The sequence below is a fragment of the Lupinus angustifolius genome, chromosome LG03 (genome assembly GCF_001865875.1).
Source record: "Lupinus angustifolius cultivar Tanjil chromosome LG03, LupAngTanjil_v1.0, whole genome shotgun sequence".
In the NCBI taxonomy this organism is placed as follows: Eukaryota; Viridiplantae; Streptophyta; class Magnoliopsida; order Fabales; family Fabaceae; genus Lupinus; species Lupinus angustifolius.
The window spans coordinates 22906501-22915346 of NC_032011.1; the positions used below are offsets into that span (position 1 = coordinate 22906501).

At 28.2% G+C, this 8846-nt stretch overlaps 1 protein-coding gene across 2 annotated transcripts in view; it reads left to right on the forward strand.

Annotated features, from left to right (window-relative positions):
* The window catches only part of LOC109343721 (GTP-binding nuclear protein Ran-3-like), a 32988-nt gene that overhangs the window by 23576 nt on the left and 566 nt on the right, over positions 1-8846 (forward strand). The window lies entirely within an intron of this gene.

Consider the following 8846-nt stretch of genomic DNA (forward strand, 5'->3'; position numbering starts at 1 on the left):
CTCTCTCAAACTCACACATACCATTCTCTTAAAAACAATAACCTCAAATCCAAGAACCTCACCACCATCTAAGTCCCTATAATCTCAAATCTTTTCATTTTTCTAGGCAACATTTATCTTCAGACCAACCAGTCTCATAAGGTAGAAAATACTTTCTATTTTTTTATATGAAATTATACATCCCCACATCGGTTTGTTTAGAATGTGTATATTAAATCCGGGTGTCTTCATTCATTGCAAGTCCTTCAAAACCAAAAAATGAATATATTCAAAATTAAAATCTGTATTGGATTTTTAGTGCAAATTTGCTTCTAATAAAAATACTATTCGCTTTGTTTCAGATTTCTACAATTGAGTATCATTTCTTATTGCAAGAGGTCTGGTGAATGTCATCAAAAATTTTTTTTTTTAAAAAAATGTTCACCCAGTTTTGAATACCACCTTTTTATTCACAATTTGTAGACATTAAAAGAATGACAAGATTAAGTAATTGTGGAAATGTAATGCATTTTACAGCAAAGAGAGGGGTACATATTATTGAGTATACAAGATTTTATTCTCCTTACTAACCATAAAGACATTTACGCTCACTATATCAAAGCATAATTTGCAACAAAGTATTTACTTAACTTCTGATTTAATTGGTTGTGTTCCAAAGTTAAAAATTATTAAAAATATAATCATATTTTATAGAGTAAATTACACTGACACTCCCTGAGTTTTAGTGAAATTACACAAACCACCCCTCACTTTTCTACACATACACAAACCTCCCCTATTTTTTAACTTTCATTACATTGACCACCCCTGCATAAGAAAGAAGTGTAATCTTTTAAACAAAAAATGTGATAAATGCAATTAAGCTAAACAAAACATGATATATTGTGTAGACAAGTCTAAATAATATACAAATCAATTATCATTATTATTTTTTGTTACTAAATGCATCAACAATTCTAAATAAATATTGTTTAAAGCGCTCTTATAATATAGTGTAACGAACCAAAAATAATAAAGAAATATTGAATTATAATATAGTGTAATTTACTCTATTTTATAACATTTTACTAACAAAGTTAAGGTTGATAAACACACAGTATATTCACCTATTTCTCCTATGTTTTTCATGTTGTCTAATTGGGTGCTTCTATGGGCTACTTTTCAAGTTTTAAATGCCCAAATAAAATCACTTAATTCCTTCATAGCCACATGAAATGCACATAACCCTTCTTTTCTGATTTTTAAATATTTACCTTTTTTATTCTTAACAGGATAATTTTATCTTTTTAGGTACAATGAGTATCATTACTGATTATTCTCAAATAGAGAGAATGAATACAAGTGATGTATGAATCATCTTCTAAACAATTTTACTAGAATCAATTTGAGCAAGGTTTGGTACAAAAGCACTTGCGATAGGTAATGCAATACCCATCAGTGAAGCCCTCAGTTTTACATTTACGAGGACATCTTGGACTAGAAAAACATGGTCCCCAAAAGCGAGAGCTCATAGCCCCACAAATCTTTGTTTCTACTGCTATTATAGGACCCATTTCTGCTTGTCACAAAAAAATAACTCAATTGAACAATAAAGAACTATAATCCGTAATGAAAAGAAACCAAGTTATGATACATATAGGATAGATAAATACAATAAATATAATTCTCATTTTGGTGGTCTTAAAAAGATTGTTTTTTGTGTACAAAATATGCATGATTAGGTTTTATATCATTTAAAAGTTTTAAGAATATATTTTTAATCTATCCTATGAAGTTGTTGGCTTAGGTGTTTTCATTGTTAATGAAATACAAATAAACATGACTACAAATAAGATAAAAAATAGATATTAAATAATGTATTGAGACAAAAAAAATTACATGAACCAAAACCATATTAAAATAAATAGATACTAAATAATGCATGTTAGTTCTGTAACATACCACAAATATGTTAAAAAAAATATTTTGATACGTAGGTGAAGTAGTGGAAATAACAGTATCTTATTTAATTTAGAAGATAATTGAATCATGGCAAAATGATGGTGCTTATGAAGAAGGACCTACCCGTGGCAACTAGAAGCAGAAGAAGGATAAAAATGGTAGAAACTAAAATAACACCACGAGCCATATTTGAATTGAAAATAAAAATGGTTGAGAGTAAGAGTTTAGAAGATGATGAAAAAGTTGGAGTTAGATGGATAATCTAGATAGAGCTGAATGATTGCTCTTATAAATGATAACAACTTCAGTAATATTAAAGTTATGTTTTTGGATAAGTTTCTTCCTTGTTAAGTTTATATCCCCATTATTTTAATTATTTTAAAAAAGAGTTTAATTTTTTGCCTTGACAATTTTTTACATTGTTACTGCATCATCTATCATTCATGTAATAATCATTATTATTTCTTAAATAAAAATAATACACATACCTAGTATATGATGTATTGACTGTATAAATTTTTTCAAAGATATTAAAATATCTTGAAATTGATGTTAAAGTTTCAGTTTAATATACTAGTGCGTTGACAGACACTTCGTATCTGTCGTCCCGCATTCTTATTTTCTGATATTAAGTATTACATTTGTATTTTTATTTTAGAGAATTAGAATGTTTTTTATTGGATGTACTTCATGTTATAATTTTTGTATTTATTATAATATCTAACTTAAAGTGAAATGTATTAATTATAGTTATCTAGGATTATATGATTTTACCTTAGATATAAAAAATATTATGGGAAAAGTAGGAAAATAAGATCATGGTAGTAGTTATTTTAAGTTTTGGTTTTATATAGTATAAATATAGAAATACCATATACTTAAATTTTTATTACTGTACATATTCTAAAGTTACATTACAATATTAAAGTGACGTGTAATACTTTCATTGACTATATTAAATTTTAAAGTATTTCAATGGTTTAGTGATGTAAAGCCAAAGGCAGATGTTGGGGTGTAGATAGGTGGGGGCAACTGCCCCCTGGATATTTTATTTCATTTTTTCTTAAATATTTTTATTATTTTTTAAATATATATTTTTACCTTATGTAAATTATGTGGTCCTTTTAAAAATTAGAGATAATAGATAAAATTATTTTATATGTGTAAATATTGACATTCTTTATAATACTATTACTTCATTTGATTTCTTAATGATTTTATGCTTATGAAATATATTATGGATTTAGATATTGTTTTTGTCAAATTTTGTAGCAAAAGTTTTAAAATTTTATAGATTTTTATAAAACATTTAATATTGATAACATTTAATTTGGTGCAAAATTTTTATCCTATCGACTTCAATGCAAGTAAGAGACAATTTTTGTGAGATATCAATTTCAACATTTTATTGTTGATATTTTTAGTCATTCATGTTTGATAAGCTTTCAACCATCTATAAATTAAGTGGAACTATGACGATACGAAAAATCTTATCTTAAATATTATGATTTAGCTACTACAAGAAGACAACCAAATAAAACTATATAGTTAAATAGAAGATGAATTTCTTATAAACAACATAAGGATTTATATTGAAAAATATATAGTTAAAATTTTACACTTAATTCAATTATCAGTGAGTTGAAGTCTTTAACGAAGAGCAACACTTTAATTAAATACACATTTTTTCTTTAATGTATTTCATTATTAGTTATTTTCTTTTAGAATAAATATGTTATTTTAAAACTTTAATATAATTATATATATTTTTTTATACTTTTGTTATTCAATTAATCTTATATTGTTGTCTCTCCTAAATTTTACATCAAGATCTGTCACTGTGTAAAACCTTACTGGATTTTCAAGTATAGTACTAGACTAAATGACAAAAGTTTAATTCTCTAGAGCGCACTTGTTGAAAATGTTAGACACATATTTCGAAAGAAATTATTTCATTACTCATAGATCAAAAGGGATTATATCAGCTTCAAATTATGTTCATTTTAATGTTATTTGGTATATTTTTATGTTTATAAAATCAAGATAAATTAAAAGAGTTTTCTTTAAATCTACCTTTATCTATTTATGTATTTTTTATTGCCTAATTTAATAATCATTCTTAACTTCTAATATGTTTGTGACTATATATAATAATATATTTATTATAACATATAAAATTAAACATATATGTAATAATGTAACTAAAGTCATGATCAGTATATTATTTATCATTCATATGTATTACTTTTATTTAAGAGTGAATGACAATTAATATATGAATAGTGTTTTTACACTAACAATGTAAATATTTTAAACTATTAGATTATTTATATTAATATAATATGATAGAAAAGCAATCATAGATTATAGTAAAAAATATGAACATCCAATTTTGTCCGGCTCAAAAATGCTTCTTCAAAAATTATTCTAGACAAAAAATCAATTTTCATATAATGATAAAAAATTGAATTTTTGGATATTTGTTTTCATAAAAATTTGGTCATCAAATAAATTAAAGATTACAATATGGAAATATGCAAATCAAATTATTTTTTTATGCAGTTGATTGTATTGCACAAATCACTTTGATTTAAAAAATTAAATCTTTAGAGAGTCGGTCAACATTGAGATTAAGGTTGCAATATGAAAATAACCAAAACAAATTAAATCACATCAAGTAAATTTGATACAAATTTCATTCTATTGCATTTTTTTCTCCTAAGTTCGTTTTCTCCTAAGTTCAAATGATTTTTTCTCCTAAGTTCGTTTTCTCCTAAGTTCAAATGATTTTTTCTCCTAAGTTCGTTTTCTCCTAAGTTCAAATGATTTTTTCTCCTAAGTTCGTTTTCCAATTAATTAAAAAAATAGGGCACGAAATTTCTTTTTGTGATTTTATAAGATTTAAAAGATTGATTTTACCTATTTATAGGTGATGCAATAATTTCAGGATTTTTTAGAACCACTAAATCATTCTGATGCACAAAAAGAGGATTTTGATAAATTTTAAATTTTAGGGTCAAATAATTATTTTGAGTCGCCTCAGGATATTACAATAATTTTTGGCTCGATACAAATTATTGGGCTAATTTTAGAATAGAAAGAGAATTTTCTAGGGTGCCGTGGGACTCAAAAACATCTCACTTGAAAATTTCTAGTCAAGGAAATAATCAATTTCAAATTTCTCATTTGAAATATCATTAATCTTATAAAGCAAAGAAATTATGATTTGATTATAAAGAAGGAATATTTCCTTGATTACATCCAATTTATTTAATTAGAAGATTTATTTTTCTTGAAAAAATGTGTCTAATTCTCTACTATAAATAATATTGTAGACTCATAGAGAACGAGGGTCTTGAAAATAACAAAAATAATTCCGTAGTTGTACCATCTCAATCCAAAATATAGCAAAGAAAAGAGGGACCCCGAAAAATATCAAAACTACTTTGAAAGTTTTATCCTCTCAAATGGTAAGAGATATTTTGGGTCAATGTCTGTAATTGACTCCTGAATTGAGATATCAAAGTCCAAGGCCCAATGTCATTCAGCCACAAGATTTTTCTACATTTGGATTGAAAAAAATGTAGTGGCGACTCTGAGAAAGTCGTGTAGCCGAAAACCGGGGCACAACAACTAGTGACTCTGTTGGAGACTATTTTAAGAGAGTCCAACCCATAATTGTAACACCGTATTTTTTCGAGCACGTTTAATTAACTAATTAGTTGTTAATAAATTAATTATAGAAATTAATAAGAAATGTTTTAGGCTAAACCTTAGTTGATTTTTAGTCTTTTATTATAATATTCTTACTTGCCCTATTTTTTCAAGATTTTTGGAGAATAAACCTTTCCGATACGATTTCGGGTCGGTTTATCGAGTTTTCACCCATTTTTTGAGTTTCGTAACTCGGAATCGATTTTTGATTTTTCCGTTGGCTTCAAAATATTATTTCTAGTCAAAATAGACACCAAATTTGCACCTCGAAATTCAAGTTTCGACGTTTCAAGCAAAAAACCTAAATCAGAAGATCGTATTTTTCTGGAGGAAGTTACCTGGTAATACTCGGGAACGACTTCAATTTCGAAGTCACATTGCATCAATCAAGTCGGAGTATTAATCACATTATGGGTCAATGGCTTGTCAAACAAGCAAAGTCAAAGCTTCCATAATCCCCTAAATCACTCACCAAATAAAAACCTTACCCTATCCTCTCATTTTTATACTAATTCTCCTAAAGAAAGTTAAGGTATTCTTTTTTTCTTTTCTCTTCACCATTTTTCTCCACATACATCATGAGAAAATTATGATCTCTTAGTATGTTATTCATGGAGTTGAGTTTATGTTTGTTTTCTTTAAATATTTTGTAAGTCATGACTAAAGGGGATGACAATGAAATCATATGAACCATTGTGTGGTTTTTGACTTATTAAGGGGATGATAATGAAATCATATGAACCTTTGTGTAGTTTTTGACTTATGTAAAACTTAAAATTTCTTCGTTCTTCTTAGATGGAAAAACTATTATTTGAATGTGTTTAAAGGTGATAATTTGAACATCAAAGGAACCTTTATTGTGTTTAAGAAGAGTTTATGTCCATTCTGGAAAGTTCAAAAAGTTGATGAGTTTTGTTGAAAAAAATTCATTTTACAAGGTATTATGTGTAAAAGGTTGTTTAGCATATGTTATTCTTTGATTTCCAAGTTAAAGTAATGATTTGGGATAAAAGATGATTTATTAAAGTCTTGACTTCATAAACTTAAAGTGTTATGAAGTTTTGGGTAGTAAAGTAGCAAAAGTGTTAACTTATGATTTATAGTTCATGACTATGAAATCAACACCTATTAACCCTTGAGGTTATCCTAAAATTTGGAGGTGTTGAGATGATCATGAAATTAGTTGTTTTTTCTTTAGTAGCATACTTTAGATGAGGAGATTGACCTAAAAAGTCTTGACTTTATAAACCTAAAGTGTTATGAAGTCTATAGTAAAATGATTTAAAAGTGTTGATCTTGGTTATGTTAGCTTATTTTAAAGTGGTAAGATTGACTTAAAAAGTCTTGATTTAAAAGTATTGATTTTGTTTAAGTTGGCTTACTTTAAAATGTTAAGTCTAGCTTAATAATCTTACTTAAAAAGGTTAATCTTAATAAAGATGTTTTACTTGCAAAAGATAAGTTTTATGAATAGTTATCATTACCGGAAATACTTGGTATTTAAGTATGTCTTTACGATCCACCTCTCTTTCCTGGGAACTAACCTGATGTATATCCACAGATTATGACATAATTCCGTTATAAGTTTTGTTAAAACTTTACTTTAGAAAGTGTCGTTGTGTTGTAAGTCTTTCAATGATAAATAATGATTCAAGAAATACCTAACCTTGAATCGGGTGGATGAAAGCAATTAAGTTCATTTTAGATCGGAAGTTTTATTTTCGCATAAAATGTTATTTCATAAGAATAATAATTATCAAAGTGACCTAATTAGCGTTATTTTGATTTTGGCGTGATGAAGAGTTCAAGAAGAGACCCGACGAATTAAGCTCAGCTGAAGTCGAGGAAACAATCTGCATGACACACTTAGGTGAGGGAGAAAACATCGTGACACAGTGGTGTCCGAATATGCTTCAGGACCTCCAAACCCCCTCACAAGTTTGGAGTTATCTTGGGTATTAAGAAATTTTGTACTTAATCAATTGTCTGTTTTGTTTAGATTAAGTACAACAATATTTCTTATGTCGAATTATGTTAGGTTATGTTTATGTATGAAGATGTCATGATTATTCTTGTTTAATATTGCTCAAATAACTTTTCTAAGAATTATATGTATGAGATAATTGTTAAATTCAAGGCTTAAAACATGTGTTATAAATGAGAAAACTTTTCATTGAGAAAAGAAATTTAACTAAGTTTCAGGCTTTTCTCGCTGGAGCGAGACAGCTCTCGCTTGAGCGAGAAATGTCCTGAGAATACACCTTTTCTCGATTGGGAGCGACAACTCTCGCCTGAGCTAAAATATGCACAAATAAAACTAGTTTTTTTCTTGCTTAAGCGAGACAGCTCTCGCTTGAGCCACAAGAGCCTTATAAAAATGGTGATTCCCTCGCTTGAGCATGACAACTGTTGCTTGAGTGAGAGAGCTCCATACAGACAAGACTTCTTAAGTCGTCCGAACGATAACTCTAACATGTGCGAGATGTAACACCGCGAATTTTACGATTTTGAATTATAAGATTTTATTAATTATATTTTCGAAAATGAATTTCTGGGAATTTTCAGTAAAGAATTAGACAAAACTCTAGTTGAGTTTTAGTCTTATAATTCTATTTCCTAGTTCGTGGTAACTTTTGGTAATTTTCGGAGACAGTCGATTCTGAACCACTGTCGGGGCCGAAATCCACTCGGTACGGCTAAAAAAAAGTGGTTTTTGAGTTCCGTAACTCGGAATTGAATTTCGATCGTCTCGTTGGCTTCATAATCACATTTCGAGTCATGACATCTTCATACATAAACATAAACCTAATATTGCGCCATTGGCTTCATAATCGCTTGGGCGAGAAACAATTATCGCTTGAGCGAGAAATGCTCAGTTTTAAAATGGTATTGTTGATTGAATTTTCGCTTGAGTAAAAGGTCCTCGCTTAGGCGAGAGACAGTAATTGTGTTTGACTATTTGGATTGATTGGTTGAGTATGTAATAACCCTAATATGGGTATGTGATATAAACTACTTTAGTATAACACCGTAATTGAATTAAAAAGTAAGGTATTCAAGGTGTTTGAATTAAATAGTCAAACTCGGTAATTAATTTTAAAGAAAGTATTCCGAGAAGGATGTATGATTTAGGGCGATGCCCAGAAAAGGATACGTGATACCACGGAGCGAGATCGTCTGACCGTAAGTGG